General features: G+C 42.9%; 1 protein-coding gene across 1 annotated transcript in view; it reads left to right on the top strand.

Annotated features, from left to right (window-relative positions):
• The window catches only part of WNT4 (Wnt family member 4), a 128453-nt gene that overhangs the window by 71650 nt on the left and 36702 nt on the right, over positions 1-20101 (top strand). The window lies entirely within an intron of this gene.

The raw sequence follows: 20101 nt of genomic DNA, 5'->3' as shown, positions 1-20101 counted from the left end.
GACGCTCGATTAGCACCCGAGCATGCTCAGATAACACCTTATCCCAGCACGTTCACTCATCATGACTCTATGTATAAAATATGTATTGTGCAGTTTTACGTGACAGAAGTTAAAAAACAGCCACCAATTGACCCCCCCCATACTAAATCCTAACTCCCACGTCCGATTTTCTCACAAGGGAAACGAAACGATTATTTCGATTAGACTCTGATCGGAGTGTGTGGTCCAAGTGTCATCATTTTTTCTCACACATGGAGGAAAAAAATGCGTTTCTCCTCCTTCTCCTTTCTAACAGTCTGCGAACATCGGACCACACTCAGATGTCATCCAAGTGCAGTCCGACTTTTTCACAGACCCGTAGACTTACAATGCTGATTCTAATTCTGACCCTTGGATCAAAATCAGAGTCGTCTCTGCAATTTTCCATAGACTACTTGGTCCATGAAAAATCGCGGACCTGTGAATGGCCCCATAGACTATCACGGGTATAAGTGAAAAACACAGATAGCTCACGTACGCAAAAAACGGATGGGTCCCTAAGATAGGTGTCACACAAGACAATAGTCTGGAGTTCTTTAAGGGTATTCCATTTCCATAAAGTGGTGGAATATTGCTATTATATGCTATACTTTTTTTTTTGATTAATGTGACCCAATCTCTGGGACCTCACTAACAGAATGAAAGAGCTGCAGCCCCTTCAGAGTCTTCCCTGTGGAGCTCCCATCCTCTGCTGTGCAGGGTAACTACAACTCTGTACCATAAGAGTAGATGGGCAGAGGCGTAACTACAATGGGCGCAAGGGTGGCAATCGCACCCGGGCCCTGGAGCCTAAGTTGCCCCAAAACTTCCTTTGTCCTATATAAAAAGACCAATACTATTAAAGACTTGTAATAATTGTTTGGTCCCGTTGAAGTTTTCGCATTGGGGCCCATGAGCTTCTAGCTGCGCCACTGTAGATGTGGTCGACTGCAGTTCCGTGCACAGCAAATGGATGGGAACTCCGCTCTGTAGGGAAAGACTGTGAATGGCACAGGGGTAATCAATCAACACTCCAGATCTCAAAATAAGTGGTCATAAAGTGATGGCATAACCTAGCAATATACCCTTACTTTCTAAGATAAGAATATCCCTTTAATGGTATCACTATTTAGGGAAGTGCGAATCAGTGGAAGTTCGGGTTCTGGTACCCAACCCGAACTTTTGTTCCAAAGTGTGATTGGGGTACCAGAACTGCACCCGAACTTGAACCAGAACCCAAACTCCATTGAAAACAACAACATTTCAAATCATTTGATTAATTAAGAGATGAGTGTCTCTTAATGAATCAGGAGCGTCTGACCCTACCCCACCGCCTCATCAAGAACGCCATGAACAACGCCGATCTTAATTAATCGAGGTCATAATACTTCTAACAGATGAAAGTCTGCTAGCATCGTATCCAAATGTATATTGCTCATCAATATATCAACAACCCAATCCGCACATAAAACTTAGCATACCTGCAAGATAATGGCAATGTTGCGGGTCAGTTTACACTGAGTTAAAGAAAAGCACAGCGGGCATCAGATTTTTATAAATCCCATCCACATTGCTGAAACTGTAATACGCAGCATCAAAAACTCATCGTGGGCACATAGCCATAAAGGTCAACAATCTTTTAAAACACATTAGTCTTGTACTATGCTAAAAAAAAAACACAATAACTACAAAAATCACACCAGTGAAGGACATTTGTGTAAAAAAAAAAATAGCAACTTTTTAAACTATTGCAAAGGAAGAATAAGGCAAAAAACATCTCGAATTGGCTAACCTTGCCCACATTGATCATCAAAAAATATAAGTAGCAAAGAGCTTAAAAGAGGAACAAAATGGGTAATAAATTAGGCAGGAAAAAACAGCAAAAAAAATCATTCAAGAAAAGAAATGCTAATCCAATGAGCAATCAGGCGATATGTAGAACCTTTTATTTTACCGATTTGAGCTCGTATTTATTGTCTTGATTCAGCGTAATGTTTTTTTCATTAGAACTCGGAATTAGTTATGAGCGTGCGTGCTCAGATAAGGTGTTATCCGACAATGCTGGTGAGTTAATAGAGTATCTTCGGCGTGCTCGAATACTATGTTTGTGTAACTGCAGCTGCATATCTCACGGCTGTTCGACAGCCGCAACACATGCAGGGGATGGCCTGTTTTTTAGGAAGTCCCTGCATGTGTTAAGGCTGTAGAACAGCCGTAAGACATGCAACCACGGCAAATCGAACATAGTAGTCGAGAATGGCGACTCAAACGTAGTCAAGCACGGTGACTCAAACGCAGTCGAGTATGACGACGCCAACATAGTAGTCGAGCACGGCGACTCCACCATAGTAGTCGAGAATGGCGACTCAAACATAGTAGTTGAGCGCGGCGACTCAAACGTAGTCAAGCATGGCGACTCCAACATATTAGTCGAGCACAGCGACTCCAACATAGTAGTCGAGAATGGCGACTCAATCATAGTAGTCGAGCACGGCGACTCAAACGTAGTCGAGCATGGCGACTCCAACATAGTAGTCGAGCACGGTGACTCCATCATAGTAGTCGAGAATGGCGACTCCAAGATACTAGTCGAACTCGGCGAGTCCATCGTAGTAGTCGATAATGGCGACTGAAACATAGTAGTCGAGCACGTCGACTCAAACATAGTCAAATGCAGACGAGCCCGGCGACTCAAATGCAGATGAGCACGGCGACTCTAACATAGTAGTCGAGAATGGCAACTCAAACAGTAGTCAAGAAATGGCGACTCAAACATAGTAGTCAAGAATGGCGACTCGAATATAGTAGTCGAGCACGACGACTTGAATATATTAGTCGAGCACGGTGACTCAAACGTAGTCGAGCACGGCGACTCAAACGCAGGCGAGCACGGCGACTCCAACATAGTAGTCAAGTACGGCGACTCAAACATAGTAGTCGAGCATGGCAATTCCAACATAGTAGTCGAGCATGGCGACTCGACCATAGTAGTGGAGCTCTGCGATTCAAATATAGTATTCAAGCACGGCTACTGAAACATAGTAGTGGAGCACGGCGACTCCAACATATTATTCGAGCATGGCTACTCGAACAGCGTATTCGAACACAACAACTCCAACATAGTAGTTGAGCACAACGACTCGACCATAGTACTGGAGCACGGCAACTCAAACAATAGTCGAGCACGGTGACTCCAACATAATATTTGAGCATGCAGAAGATACTCTATTAAATCCATGAGCGTGATCGGATAACACCTTATCCAAGCAAGCTCGCTCATCGCTTCTCGGAAAGTCAGAATGTAAGTGAACCCCAATCGTCACCATCTGCAGGGCGCATTACACCAACAGCAGGATATTCCTTCCGCACGTGTGTACGTTCCAGTTCCTGTCTACCGCTGTTTATATATATCACTTTCCTCTCTATATCCATGAGAATTTGGAGCTTTTTATAGCACATCATCTTGTGCCTGGCTTCAGTCAGTCAGAAGGTAAGGGCCCGCCGTTGTTTGCATTTATCGGACCTCTTGTGCATATTTAAAGTCCCACTTCTGCAGATTATTGCTTTTATTAACACCATCGCAACGTGGGACCTGATCTTTACGTTACAATGTGCGGCCTGTCTACTCGTTTATGGCGCATTTGACTGTAATAATCACTTAACCTTCACTCTTGTGGTTAATATGTCAGCTGCAGAGCAAGCACATAGCTGGGGGTACTGTAACATTTATATATAAACCATTGTGGTTTACAGCCCCGTTGTATTACGTTAGAGCCTGGAGTAAATATCAGCAGCAGATGTCAGATTTATGGTCAGCTAAGCTTAATTGACTCTGTGTAATGAGAATACTACACACTGGTGGCCTCAGGACTAAAAACTGGTCAAGACTTCTTTTTACAAACCAATTGCAGAGCAGCTGTTATTTTTCTACTTTGGATCAGTTCGTTAAAAAAAAAGATATCCGATTGGTTGGAACTGTGCCAGACATGATGCTCAATTGTAGTGCCAGCGACACTGTATTCAGAAATGGCAGCTACGTTATCCCTGATGTCATTTCGGGAAAGCCCTTCATCAGGTCTAACTCCAGCAGCGGATTGTAGCAAACATGGGATTGGCCACAAAAAAGCTGCAAAGTACGAAATCTCAAAAAAATAAAGTGTTAATAGTTTATTTTTATCAATTAATAGAATGCAAAATAAATCTAAAACACGTCAATGCTTGGTGACCGCGCTTTGCGCTCAATTCTTCTAGGTACAGGGATTTTGTAGGGTTACAGTTTGGAGCATGCGTAATCAATTATACCAGACAGCTGATAATTATCATTTTCATATGTTGGTTGAAACACAGTCATTTCCGGAAACAGAAACAGCTGTGTAGGAGTCTTATACTGGGTGAGGAACAGTCAAACTTTGCTACAAAGGTGAGGTTGTTGAAGACAGTTTCATGTTACAGGTCAAACACCACAGCAGCAGGACACCATGTAGTTATACTGCATCTGTAGGGTCTCTCTCAGGCAAAGATTTCAAAGCAGACCGGGGTATCAAGATGGTCTGTTAAAGATCTTTTGAAGAAACTCCATGAAAAAAGCAATGTTGAGTACCGTACATGCAGTGGTCGGCCCAGGAAACTTAGTGCAGCAGATGAAAGACACGTTATACTTCCTTTCGAAATTGAAAGATGTCCAGCAGTGCCATCAAATTAGAACTGGCAGCATCCAATGGGACCCAATTACACCTACTTTTTGGGGAAGTCTTATCAAAAGCGGTCTTCATGAAAAAAAATGTGGCCTATAACCATACCATCTACATGGAAACGAGGCCAAACAAGAGACTTAACTATGCACAAAACATAGGAAATGGGGGCGTAGGAAAAGGACAGCAGGTGTTCTGGACTGATGAGTCAAAACGTGAAATATTTGGCTGTAGTAGAAGCCAGTTTGTTCGCTGAAGGGCTGGATAGCGGTACAATAATGAATGTCTACAGAAAGAGTGAAGCACGGTGGTGGACCCTTGCAAATTTTGAGCTATATTTCAGCAAATAGAGTTGTGAATTTGGTCAGGATAAATAGTGTCCTCGATGCTGAGCAATCTAGACAGATACATATCCATCATGTAATAATATCAAGGAGGCATCTGATTGGCTACAACTTTATTTTGCAGCTCTACAGTGACCCTAAAAAAAGCCAATGTCATAAAGATCTATTTTCAGTCCGAAAAGTGATGATATGGCCCTACAGAGGCCTGATCTCGACATCATCCTGTCTTCCTGGAATTCCATGCAGAGACTTATGAAAGTGACATCCACAGATCTGTGGTTAGTTCTCCAAGATGTTTGGAACTAGCTCCCAGACGAGACACTTTAAAAACTGTGTGCTAGTGACAAGTGTGCCTAGCAGATCTGATGAAGGCAAAGGGCGATCACACCATTGATTTGATTTTGTTCATTCACTTTGCATTTTGCTAATTGATAAACTATTAAGAGTTTTCTTTTTGAAAGCATTTTTACTTTGCAGCATTTTTTCCGCACCTGCATAGAACATTTGTACCGTACTATGTATGTGCTCCTTTACCAGAACCCAAAATATATTTAAATCTTCTGACTTCATCCCTTAGCCCCCTTTTTCATTTTCTTATTTTTCTGTCTCTTAACCCCCGGTATCCGCAGCTCTTCGTTTGATTAGCCGGCCCGGTGTGACACCACATGTGCATCACCCCGCAGCAATAACGTTACACCAAGCCGGCTTTTCACAAGAAAAGCCATAGATGCCAGGAGGCAGTTCTCAGGGCTTCGAACCCAGCAGCCACAGATCACTGACAGAGCTGATAAACCAGGTCCTATGACTTGATTTGCCTTTTTTTTTACCACACAACCTATACTGGGTGGGCCGTTTATATGGATACACCTAGGTGGCCCATTTATAAACTTGGATCCAATATGGCCGACTTCAAAATGGCCGCCTTGGTCACCACCCATCTTGAAAAGTTTTCCCCTCCATGTACTAATGTGCCACAAACAAGAAGCTGATATCACCAACCATTCCCATTTTATTTAGGTGTATCCATATACATGGCCCACCCAGGTGTATCCATATAAATGGCCCACCCTGTAGTATGTATCATCATCTACATCACTGAAAGAGACTAGGCCTCACTTAGAAAAAACGATGTTGTCCATAGCAACCAATCAGAACTCAGCTTTCATCTTTCCTGATCAGTTTTAAAAATGAAAGCTGCGCTCTGATTGGTTGCTATAGGCAACAAAGATAATTTTGCTTCTTTTTCATAATTCTCCCCTTGTTTTCCAGTCTTCCCAGTATAATAACATAGATAATGTACACTGGAGTATAAGTAGCGAGCGCCTCTCACTGCTCTCTTCTTACATTGTGTATGTTATGACATTATTATCCAGGCCTCCTTTAATCTGTACAAGTGCAGATTATCCAGCGCTGTCCTTCTCTCATACTTTCCATACATGTCGCAACCTGTACACTAAATATCTGCGAATGGTGACTTCATATTAGTGGATCTGTGTGAGGCTAATACACTTGCACTAATAGAAAAAGGAAACAGCTTGAATAGCAATTCCTCAGTGTTCCGTACTTACGGCAGCGATGGCGGCGCCCTGCACAACAGGTTTACGACAGTCTGTAGTCTGAATGTATATTTTCAGAGTTGTCCTACTATGAATGGGAGCCATTCCATAAACCACATGATATTACTGTAGACAATCGTTGCTCCAGAGATCTACCCCCTAGATCTCAGCCCCCTCATAGTACATATTGGGGCAGATGGGGCAATATTCACCCAGGGGGCAGGTTGGTTCTAATTAATAAGTAATAATAAAGGAGGAGACTAAATTGGATATTTCGGAAATTAAAAGAAAATTAAAAAAAAGACAATTTACCTCTTCGTCTGCCGCCTCTGCTCATTGCTGGTCCTCGTTATGCCGGGGCATAGTCTATAAATTAGGGCTCGTACACAGGACGGTATTTTCGGTCCGTTTTTTTCACCAATGGGACAGTGCAGACAAGCGATTTTTTTCACTGACTGAATCGGCGTGTGCAATAGTTTCTTCCGTAAATCAGATGATACTTATCTACTCAAGTCTATGGATGCAGAAAAAAAATCGGATGTCCTAGTATAGCGCATGATTTTAATGCAAATATTTCAAATTTTAAAGGGGTTCTCCAAAATTAGAAAACAGAAACAATCCCGTACTTGTCTGCAGGTTGTATCTGGTGCTGGTGAACATCCCCATTCACTTAAATCAAGCAGGGCTGCAATACCAGACCGAGTCCAAGGTCTGGGGTGGTGCTGTTTTGGGATTTAACAATCTATGCTTATTTCATCCAATGCAAGCCCTTAAGGTCTCACTGCTTTGGGAAGTCAATGTCTTGAGACCAGACCTACCATAAAGTATATTTGGGCCCAAGAGTGAATACCACAGTGGGCCCCTGTGTACCTCACCTATGGGCTTGACAGCCAAAGTGCATTTGTGCACAGGTCAGAATGTCCCCCTAAGGCTGCTTTCACACATCAGGTTTTTCTTTCAGGCACAATACGGATCCGTTTTTTTATTACGCCTGATCCCTTTTTTCCCCATAGAGTTGTATTACCGCCGGATTGTGCCTGAAGGACATGCGTTTCATCCGTTTTGCGCCGGATCCGTCCCTTCAGGCTTTTTTGCCGGACACAAAAAAGGTCTCCTGCAACGTTTTTTGTGTCCGGTGAAAAAGCCTGAAGGGACGTTTCCGGCAATAAACGCATGGAACGGATGTGTGAATGAACGTTTCCGGCGACCGAATCCATTTTTTACACATTGAGCATGCCCAGAAGCTTTGTTCTCTCTCTCTCTCTCTCTCTCCTCCCACCAGGAAGTCAAAAACCATGCGCAGTACAGAGAGCCGGATCCAGCTAAAAAACGGATCCGGTGCATCAGTTTTTCACGATTTACGCCGGATCCGTTTTTTAGCAAATTTGCCGGATTTCGCCTGAAACCAAAAACCTGATGTGTGAAAGCAGCCTAAGGCTTGTGCACACGGCCCGAGTGCTGTCTGTGAAAAATCAAGCAACACTCGGATCAATGTTATTCAATGGGACCGATTTTTTTCAATGCCCCAAAATTTTGAAAGAATAAAATGGCAGCGCGGACTAGTTTCTTCCATAAATCAGATGAGACTCGCTCATTCAGGTTTATGGGTGCGCAAAATAATTCGGATGCTGTATGGAGCCACAGTACGGCATTCGATTTTTACGGATACATTGCAATTCTGTAACATAGGGTCCTGGAAATGATTAATACAGATTGCATACAGATGACAAGTGAGAAAAAAATCGTCCCATTTTTATGGATGAAACACAAAACTATTTTTGCACACATTTGTGTGAACCTACCCACAGTGTACTAATATTTTGGGACCCAAGTGAAGTTGGTACCTATATCTTCCGATGTGTGTCTTCAGACCAGCAGATCTTCAGGCACTCAGTGGCCTATTCTTGGTACGGGGCTATCCTTGGTATGGGTTTAGTTTAGGCTATCCTCTACCCTCTAGGAACAGTAAAATAAAGTCATTTTGGTACTTGCTCTATTGGATCTCATCTGTTCGGGCACCTGGTGCTGCGGCTAGTCGAATTCAATCCCGTCTAGGTGGATGGGACAAGTTGCACTACCAGGAAGTCACTTGTACATAGGGAATTTAATGAAGTTCTGCATCCCCTTAATGTCCACAAAAAGAAGAGAGTTGATTCAGCACTTTATGCTGAATTTTCTTCCATTAATATTCTATTGGTAAAAACATTATTCAAGGAAAAATCCGCATTTTGAAAGGGATAAATGTGTCCTACAAGGAGAGATTCAAAGTCCTGGTTGACGCGTTTCGAGATGATGCTTCTTATTCATAACCCTTAATGTGATAATCAGCCGGGATCCTACAGCTCAAACTTGCACAAATTAGACATTATTTTCCAATCCTTTGTGTAAGCCATCAATGTTAAAGTCTCTATACATCCCCTTTCACCAGAACTTGTCATTTGCATAAATATTGTACATATTATTATTTTTACCTGGTATAAATGCCGCTGTTCTCCTTAGTAGAGCATTTTCGTTTTTGTTCTGGCTCCTCTCCGTTCCAGAGATATGACCAACTTTTCCCGATATATGAAACTAGTTTTTTCAGCCCAACGGGTGTGGTCCTCATGAAAATATTCATAGAAACAGTTGATGACCACGTCCCACTTGACTAAAAAGACTAGATTTCTATACAGGAAAAAGGACGCCATATCTCAGGTATGGAGAGGCGCAGGAACAAAAGAAAAAGATCGCCAGATTAGGGACAACAGTGGCGTCTACACTAGGTATAAACATAAATGTACATGCTTATGGCAAGTGACAGGTGTCTTTTAGGAGTCATAATGTGTCAGACGAGCTCTTCTGCTCACGTTTTACATGGCAGCATGTATCTGTAAATGGAGCGTGTCCTGTGGATGGCGGTATTTGGATGAAATGTTTGCTTTCTTGCATCAACTGTTAGCACACATGTCATTTCCACTAATGTGAGGATTGTGATCATACACAAAAGCACCATTGTTATGTAGGTCTGACGAAAGACGGTCAGTATGGGATTTTATCATATTGTAGTAGTATCAAATATTCCATTCCTGATCCAGGAGGATCAGGATGTGCAGATCTCTCGGCCCACATAGAAGAGTTCATAGACTTGTGAGCTGGATACAGCGGTGTCGGGCCATGTCCTATGACCACCGGGGGTTCTTTTATATAAGGTTGGCTTCTTCAATCAGTAAATATGGGTCGTTGCCAAAGACAAATGGATAGAGTCTGGTGCTTCCTCTCCGAAATCTTCTTAAAGTGATGACGAAAAGCAATTCCAGTTATGGCTGGCATGAAGTAACCCACTTCTCTTGCTCCTGACGAGCGTACTGACGGATTGATATGTGATGCTTGCATTCTGCCTTCGTGACTTTCGCACTTTGTGTCATTCTCGGGTCTGAAACGGAAAGTGATTCGATTTGACCATCATTATTATTTTTCACTTTAGATCAAGTAATTCATCATAGATATGTAGTTTAAAGGGAACCTGTCACCTGAATTTGGCGGGACCGGTTTTCGGTCATGTGGGTGGAGTTTTCGGGTGTTTGATTCACCCTTTCCTTACCCGCTGGCTGCATGCTGGCCACAATATTGGATTGAAGTTCATTCTCTGTCCTCCGTAGTACACGCCTGCGCAAGGCAAGATTGCCTTGCGCACGCGCAGTATGCTTTGCCCAGCTGCGGGCAAAGCCGAAAAGCATTAGTGCGCATGCGCCGGCGCACTATGTCCCGGAACTATTTCGCTGTGTTCCAGGACATAGTGCGCCGGCGCATGCGCACTAATGCTTTTCGGCTTTGCTCGCCGTTGGGCAAAGCATACTGCGCATGCTCAAGGCAAGATTGCCTTGCGCAGGCGTATACTACGGAGGACAGAGAATGAACTTCAATCCAATATTGCGGCCAGCAGGCAGCCAGCGGGTAAGGAAAGGGTGAATCAAACACCCAAAAACTCCACCCATATGACCGAAAACCGGTCCCGCCGGTGACATTTAATTTAGGTGACAGGTTCCCTTTAAATACATTAACATAATTACCCTTTAACTACCGGTACCTCTTTTTCTACTCTCTTACCCAGAATGGGGCATGAGGCTAAAAGTGACTGCTTCCAATAAAATTTTACCCTGACTTTTAAACCATGGAATCGCTGTCACATCTCATGGAATCATAATCGCTGCCACATCTCATGGAATCATAATCGCTGCCACATCTCATGGAATCATAATTGCTGCCACATCTCATGGAATCATAATCGCTGCCACATCTTATGGAATCATAATCGCTGCCACATCTCATGGAATCATAATCACTACCACATCTCATAGAATCTTAGAATGTTAGAGTTGGAAGGGACCTCCGGGCTCATCGTGTCCAACCCCCTGCTCAATGGTGGATTCACTAACCCATCTCAGACCGATATCTGCCCAACCTCTGTTTGAAGACTTCCATTGAAGCAGAACTCACCACCTCTCGTGGCCGCCTGTTCTACTCATTGATCACCCCCACTGTCAAAAAGTTTTTTCTAATATCTAATCTGTATCTTCTCCTACTCGTAGTGCCAACGCGAGGCAGGCCATTATTTGGATCACTCAACTCCAAATCCGGAAACACAAGTTACTTTTGCACAGGAACGGAACCAAAATCAGTTTTTGCCCAGGGTGAAGGAACCTCTAAAATCTTCCTCCGTCTTTCATATATGAAGTAGTTTAATGGAATTCGAGAAAACTCTGCCTCAGGAGCAGCGCCACTCCTCTCCGTAGGCTGTAACTGGTATTGCAACATTTGTACCAGACGCAGCCTGTGAACAAAAGAGGTGCTTTTCTTCTCCAATAAATTGCTAATCTCATAGAGGCACAAGTGTTCGGATAATGGAGACAGAAATATCTGTTTGGGGCTTTATCTTTGTATCTACGGTCGGATTTACTATCACTCAAGTTCTTAGCTATAAAACGTTGAGCAGCTCTGCTTCAGACTAATGGAAGCCAAGGCATGATTGATAGCAGCGTGTCTATGTTTCCCCAATGTCTCCATTTCCTTATTGCTGGAAAAGTGATCTCTCCGTGTTATCATGCTAAGCATTTGTAAAATTATTTGGCACCGCTCAGGTTGCAGTGGAACGCCAGGACATATCCAGCCTCTCGCTGACAGGTCTTCAGCTTCAGATTTCTGCAGGGGGAAATCGAAAAGTTGACTCCGGCGAGTGTCTGCTGCTTTCTGCTGCCTGGGATCAGCCATTACTTTATATTCATGGGCCATAAATTAATTAATTCTACATTTAAGTGAAGCTTATTTACTACCATACGTGCACTTAATTCTTCATTATTTTTTTAATATCTCTTTGCTGTGATTTAATTTGATCGAATTTTCTCTATAGCTACAGTCGGTGGCATAGTAAGGGTTGCCAGGGCAAAATATTGCTCCTTCTGACTATTAATAAGGGTTATTTCTAACCTTATGATTGTAATATTTTTTATCTTTATGTCTCTCTATCATGTTTTTATCATTCGCAGCAAAATTTTTCTATTCCTTTTGCTGGAGTTTTGTGCTAATGGGCCTCTTTATATCATTTTGACCTGGTAGCCAGTCTGGTGTGTTTTCCATAAACCTTGACCAGAGACTATCTATTGCTAAGGGTTTGTCATGCAGAATTCCTATGGATCTCCTTTTATTACTAACGTAATTGGAGGGTGAGCTAAATATATTTCTATTTCTCCCCCTAACCCCGTAACAATGATTTTTTAGTGCGCCTTTAAAGCAAATAATGTCACAATGACCCATAAATGCCCTATTTTGAAAATAAAACTGCCCCTTAGTGCCCCTTTGAAAACTAATAATGCCCCCTGAGTGCCCTCTCCAAATGTAGTAATGCTATCTTTGCCCCACCTACCACAATAAAATAATGCAGCCATGCCCTCTTCTCCCCTGCGCCCCAACCGGGTCAGCACATGTGGTCAAGTCATTATGCCACCTGCATCGAGACATTGACATTAGTGATGAGCGAACGTGCTCGGGTTAGGTGCAATCTCAGCATGCTCAGGCCATAACCGAGTATCTTCGGCCTCCACAAATAATATGTTTGAGTCATTGTGGGTACATGTCTCGTGGCTGTTAGACAGCAGCAACACATGCAGGGATTTCCTATTTGTTAGGCAATTCCTGCATTTGTTGTGGCTGTTGAACAGCCGAGGGACGTGCAGCCGTGGGGACTCGAACATATTATTTAGTAATAATTTCTTTTGGCCTCTTGAGTTAACATGGAAGGTTAGCTTTTATAGTCTGAGGACATGGCGCTGTACTGTGCGTTGGACTGACCTTTTTTGCTGTGGTGCTCTGCCAAGGAGATGATGACCCAAGGTGGCGTAGCCTTGTAGCAGTTGCTCCCTCCGCACGTGCTGAGTTGCAGCAGTCTTCATGCATTGCTTTACCCAATATAGTAGTAATTCACTAAACGGGGTAGTCCAGTACAATTTTATTTTTTAACTTTGGACCTAAACACCATCAGGCAGGTAGTTGGTAACTACCTGCCTGTTCTGCTCGGCACAGATCTCGGTTGGCACAAAGTGGTCTAGACCGCTCCTGTCGGCGATTCTTTGGCTTCTGATGGGGCTTCCGCTCTGCTCATTTGATGGGACGTAACTGCCTATGTCATGCTGAGGGACAGCTGGTTCCCCGCTGCCTAACTGCAAAAAGCTGGCTGTTGATAAGCAAAATGTTGGTAGTCACGCCCTGTCGAAAAAGTAGCCCAGAAGAGGAAGAGCTGCTCTGTTAACGTGAAACAGCAGAATCGCCGACAGGACTGGTCAGTGATCACTCAGACCTGGCGCCGGGTAGACTATGCCGGTAGTTTGCATCTACCTGCCTTAGTTCTTAAGGCCACACATAAAATACAAATTAGTCCTGGACAACCCCTTTAAAACAGCGGCATTCTGCAAAGTGACATGTGGACAATTGAAATGTGTAAGACATTGTGTATTCACAGTGTAACGAGGGCAGATTGACACCACTTTTCAAACATTATTTCGGAGAAAGTGATGGACATAAGCGATCACCTAACGAGATCATTGCTTTAGTCTGAGCTACAGATACTCTGGTCGCAAAGCAGCAGATAGGTCAGAGAAGTCGTACAACCAGCAGCTATCACACGTTGTACATCCTACAGATAGGTGATCAATATATTAGTCTCAGACAAGCCCTCTAACATTATACCCTCTCGTCAGTGGATAAATCGGGAGATACGTCTGGAAAACGGGGTTTGGATATATGCGCTGGCTGCACCATTGACTGTAATAATGGAAACGGAGTCAGTGTGTGCTCTGTCGGACATCACTTTTGGTCGTATCCACCTATTCGAGGTGGGCTCCAAGTTGCAATCAGCCATGTTTTGGAAACATCCTCAAAAAGGTGGATACGGCTTAAAATGATGTCTGCCAGAGCACACACTGACTCCGTCTGCGTTGTTGCAGTCAATGGCCACGTCAGACGAAGGCAGACTCACCAAAGTTTTCCTAGGGGAAGCCGCTTCAGGAAACAAAGTGGTCATTTTCTTGAATCTGCTTCTCTGGCTTTTTTGCCTTTGTTTTTGCAGCGGTTTCGCCACCGGAGCCTTTTTTCTATGGTTAATAGCTACCATGCCGCTTTTAACATGCTACTTCTTTTAACTGCTTCACGGTTTCTTAACCCTAAAGCAGCTAGTTAAAAGAAGTAACAAAAAACGGAGCAGGTCATTTTACATTGCTTTGAATTATGCTCAGTTTTTGCGGTGCTTTTTCAGGCGAGTTCCAGAAGGAAACCACCTGAAAAAGAAGTTGTGTGCCCTTATTGTGTGCCCTTATTGTGTGCCCTTATTGTGTGCACTTAGTGTGTGCCCTTATTTTGTGCACTTATTGTGTGCCCTTATTGTGTGCACTTATTGTGTGCCCTTATTGTGTGCACTTATTTTGTGCACTTATTTTGTGCCCTTAGTGTGTGCACTTATTGTGTGCACTTAGTGTGTGCCCTTAGTGTGTGCCCTTAGTGTGTGCCCTTATTGTGTGCCCTTATTGTGTGCCCTTATTGTGCGCCCTTATTGTGCGCCCTTATTTTGTGCCCTTATTTTGTGCCCTTAGTGTGTGCCCTTAGTGTGTGCCCTTATTGTGTGCCCTTAGTGTGTGCACTTATTTTGTGCACTTATTGTGTGCCCTTATTGTGTGCCCTTATTGTGTGCACGTATTGTGTGCACTTAGTGTGTGCCCTTATTGTGTGCACTTATTTTGTGCACTTATTATGTGCCCTTATTGTGTGCCCTTATTGCGTGCACTTAGTCTTAGCAGGTTTTCTTTAAAGGTACTGTATATGAATTTTGCAGGTGTTTATACTACTCCATCACTAATATGCTGATTACTGGCCCCCTGCATTTCGGCTGCATTTAGTAACTGGTAACTTTATCAATAATCTTGTTTTAGCTGGCAGAGAATTTCCTGAGCCATCGCTGTTGGTTCTTGGAGAAGGTAACTTGATCAATAATATGAAGTGGTTGGAGTATCCATGTTAGGGTTTCTCCAGCAGATGGTAAACCCATTCCCTGGTGTCAGGGGCAGGAAACAGGTTGAGCAAAAGTGTTGGAGCAAGGGAATCTCAAAGATATACACAAGATAAATAAGAATTTTGGATCGCCGTGGAAAGGAAGTTTCAAATATTTGAGGCCTGTAAATCTTTGGGAGGGCAGGACCGAAATGAGGAGCTGATATGGAGGGTCTGTAATAAGCACGGTGCTGTAGGCCTCCAGGAGGTTGGTCTGTCAGGCTTGGGAAGGAATTTCAGCAGCTTAACACATAATTTATAGCTCAACCATTTCCAGCAAGAAAAATGAATTATGAATCTGTATAGAATCCTACATTGACACGGTGGGCAGGAAAGCTCCAGGCAATCCTCATATTATGATCCCAGGGCGGTAAAATAGCAGCGAGACATTGCACAACTGCCTGTAGGGTCTACCTGCTTATTAATCTGACACTAGGTCATATTTCATACAATGCAGAGAGCAAAAATTACATGCAAAATGGGGGTGAAGCCGGCCATACATGAAATAGCTGTCTGCTGAACGTTCATTCGGCAGACAGCTATCTCTCCTGACTCCCCCATACTGATGAGCGCATGTCTTGGATATTAATTAGTGTATTTTCCATATTGAGAGAGGAGAAATCCACTGCCAGACTCCTCCAGTACCATGTTATCAGCCATTGACATTTCTACTGCCTTATCTGTGGGGTTCCCATAGACCTCAGATGATCAACTGGTCCTGTCGAAATCTCCGGGTTCAGCCAGTTTTCATCTAATGTGTATGGAGGTGTTTACTCAAATAGAAGTCCTGGTGTTTGAGAACCAAAGAGCTCCTCGGCCAAACAGCTAGAGACCAGTATCTGTAGTCATTTCTCTATGCACCACAACACAGTCTCCATATCTTCTTGGCACAACTTCCCACCATTGGGCCAAGAGTCCTACTAAAGAATGCCTTCTGTAAACATCACTCTTGAGTATCTAGTACTGCCTCTAATCTGTTATCCTAGTCTCCTTTCAATCATACGCAGTGATGACATAATGTTCACATCACTGCACCCATAGGTTAAAAAAGGTGAATGGGGACAACCCCCTAATATTATCGCTCTACCACACATGGGTCCATTATTACCTAGTTATAGAACCAAAACCAAGGCTTATTCATGATTTCGGTAGTTACTTGACATCTCATTCAAGTAGGCAAATATGGAGGAATATCTGGAGAAGACTATTGTCTCCTGGAGAAGATTTACAATAGTGTTGTGTTCATGTTATGGGGTATGGATCCTTTAGAGGACCTTGGTTCTCTCCAGCTGCCATTCACAGGTTTGTTTTCTGTTCTTCCATTAGTATATTCCGGATATTATTTCACAAAGTCCCAGTAGACGATGCATCCCATTCCATTGATATTTTGAAACTGTCTTCAACCAAGTTGTTAAAAAATACCATTATTACAAATATCAATAACATCAATAAATACTATTATTGACAACTTCAATATCAAACGATAAGAATATCGTACGACAACAATATCCCTATGTAGATTCTTGGGGATGGTCAGTAAAGAGAGCCTCAATCCTCAATGAAATGCGAAGTGTAAAATTGATAAAACAAATCACTAAATAATCACCAATAACAAAACCATTACGATAACACAACAAAGACACTGACATTCCTTAAGCTTACGATCATTGACATAATGTCATAGTTACCAGAAAGAAACCCTTCACCTTGTGCCTCCTGGCTATGCCACGTTGGTGTGCTCGGTATAGCCTATCTTTCTCAAAGACCCATCTATGAATAGCAACCTTCCTACAGTCTCTCATTTTCCTCTATTCTCCCCTCATGTCATACTTGGGTCCTTTATATCCCATTTTAGGAATTCGGTTGTACATATCCCACCACCAACCTGGAGACACTATGTCTTACCTTGTGAATAAAGAACTGCTTTGATCTTCCTGTTCTTTCCTTACAACATGTTTTACAAAAGACAGACATGTTGGCCGGGTGATATCACCTCTTAATGGTTGTACAATGGTGGTATTCTTGTGGTCTCAGGCACCTTTGTACTTAAAGAAATGAGCATCCTGATTATCACATCTTAAGACCCCCTTAGAAATTAACCAAAGGTCTAACTTTTACCTTCAAAATAAAAAAAAATTATATAATCAGTAATAGTGATAGTGCTGTTGTTCCTGGCGGTGACATGGCATTGTTGTGCAGGCGGCAGCCAATGACTGGTGGCTCGTCAGCTGCAGTCTTAACTATTCTGTCAGAGCGGACGACGGCCCTGACAAAATATTAATGAGCTGCAACCAAAAACAGCTACTGATTGCCTGCAGCCTGCATCAGACACAACCAGTCACGTCATCGCCAGGAACAGCAACGCCATCACTGGGGGCGCCGCTGTAGGATGTGAGTGGCCAGTAGTGGACAACCCCTTAAAAAACAATTAAAGCCCTACACACAACAGTGTTATCATACCCATTGACGTCAGACCTGAATAGGGTACTGAACAGGCAAGTCCAAAGGAGCATGTATCGTTAAACTAACAAACCACCATAACTAAATATTCAGAAATAGGCTAAATTTTTTCATAATATCCTCAAAAGTACATGAAAAACTCACCAAAAACTTCGATACTATAGGAGGCCACTGCCCATATGGTCTTTCAATGACTGGTTTCTTTTCCAGTTGGCCTATATTACCATAAGATTATGTGCACACTAAGTCTTTTGGCTGACTTTTTGAAGTGGAAACTGAGAAGAAACTCCAAGTTTTTGAGGAATTTTGAGCCTTTCAGGAAGATTTGGACAGTTTCAGTCCAGTTGAGTTTTTGGAGTAGATACTTAGAGGAAACACTTCAAATCCTCCTCAGAAATGCAAAACTCCTCAAAAACTTGGGAGGTCTACTCTGTTTCTTCCAAATAAAAAATTAGCAAAAAAAGGCTAACCTGTTTCTGCTCCAAAAACACAAAAAAAGCATTGTACACATTCCTTAAAGGTTGGAATACACCTTCAACTACAGTGGGATGGGATCTCTCGCCACGTGGCCTTTCCATATGGACTATTTACAATATGTCCTGAGTAGATATTAAACTATACTTTGGTGGGCATTATCCAGAGTGTCTTGTACTCTTAGTGTCTTTGGACCAGGGAGGTGTAGGTCACATGGGACATGGACTTTACTACTCTGGGTTCTTTAGGCTATAGTCTAGTCTACCAATGGTCTTTGTGTAGAAGCCAAAATCGCCCAAATGCATGAATTGCCGGACTTGTTTTCCTCTACAAATGAGCTACAGGTCTGAAATCACAATTCTGATCGTTTGGTTTGTAATAGATGTGTGAGAGAGATTAGAAAACAGCAGAAGCTGAGAGAAGACGGTATGGCAGCTGGGAGTTGGCACTCACAAGTATTTTCTGCTTATTTTGGCTGACTCTGAAGACCTCTGGCTTTTCCAAGTACTACTTGGATACAGCAGTAATCAGGATTTCTGACAAGATAGATTCACGGCTAGGAATGCACATCCCTATAGTATCAGCGAGATAGAGCAGAAAGTTGCAGACTTGTGAGAATTAGGGCTATCACTGCCCAAACTTCCTGCAAGATATGTCAGCAAGAAGACGATTGATCACTGAGCGGGAGACAGATGGGTTGTCCAGCAGCCAAGATTACATTTACAAGATGAGGAAGTTTTTCCTTGTCCGGCCCGACAGAACATTTGGATTGCAAGCTCTATAGGCAAAGTGCCTGCAGTGTCTCTCTCCAGTAAGGTGCTGCTAAAATATGTTTGCTTTTTTTATTATTACCGGTACTCTTTTCTCGCACTTTACCCATACTCCCTGATTGGAACGAGCAAATAGTTTCAAAAAGGCCGAATGTTCAGTTTTAAATAACTTACTCATCTGTTGCCAAAAATGTTCTGCAAATCTACTACAAGAAAGAGAACACGCTGAAACGGTCTTTGATCGCGGCCCTATCGACTAGGGCAGGTCAGAGCCCAAGCTCACTCTGTCGACACCATTATAGTCTATGGCCCCGTCAGCACATATGCCCGAATCCCGTTTTGCAGGGAAATCCGGATGTATGCCCCAACGGGACAAACAAACGTGTGACAAAAACACAATTTGAAAGCCCTCTAATATTTAAAAATGTTGTCTCACAACAAAAATTTATGGCATATCCCAAGGATATGCCATCAAGGTCTAATACCGTAAGAGTGGGAGCCCATTGCTCCCCATTTAAACTGGTTTCCAAGAGAGGTGACACAAGAGGTGGTCTTTCTATTCCCTGGTATAGGAGTTTTGAATACAGCTGAGCGGAACAGAAAATCGGAACATCCATAGTAGAGAATGGAGAGAGCCACCTCTCCTGTCACTACAGTCATAGACCAGTTGGAATGATGGATAGGTGGATCCCTATGTTCTGGAGATTGGTGCATGTGCCATAGGTAGGATGCCCACCAATTACACATTTATGGATATGCCATAAATGACCATCATTGGGCAACCCCATTAATTTTTCCTTTGTTGGCACTACAGGAAAAGTGGACAATTGCTGCCAGATTACAGCAGATCATTGGGAATATCAGTAGGAAGAGAAGCGGCAATCAGTTTATAATCTGGGTATGAGAGGGGCGATCCAAAAGTAATGATAATAGTAAACACAATGAATATAGTAAAAAAATAATTATTTTTCTACATAGTCTCCTAACAAGTCTATACATTTAGTCCATCTCTTTTCTAAACTTAGAATTCCCTTCGAAAAAAATTCTTGATCTTCACCCTCATTACTTTTGGATTGCCCCTCGTTCTTTTATTGGTAAATGTTTACCGATTGGCGGTTGTTTAGCGCTGCCGGACAATCTGTGTAAATAAACCCTCACAAAGGTTGACATTGCCGATGAGATAGTTGGTCATCCCTTCCTGGATTTGAAGGAACTGT

Source organism: Ranitomeya imitator, chromosome 10 (assembly GCF_032444005.1).
Source record: "Ranitomeya imitator isolate aRanImi1 chromosome 10, aRanImi1.pri, whole genome shotgun sequence".
Classification (NCBI taxonomy): Eukaryota; Metazoa; Chordata; class Amphibia; order Anura; family Dendrobatidae; genus Ranitomeya; species Ranitomeya imitator.
This window is presented reverse-complemented; position numbering and strand designations above follow the sequence as displayed.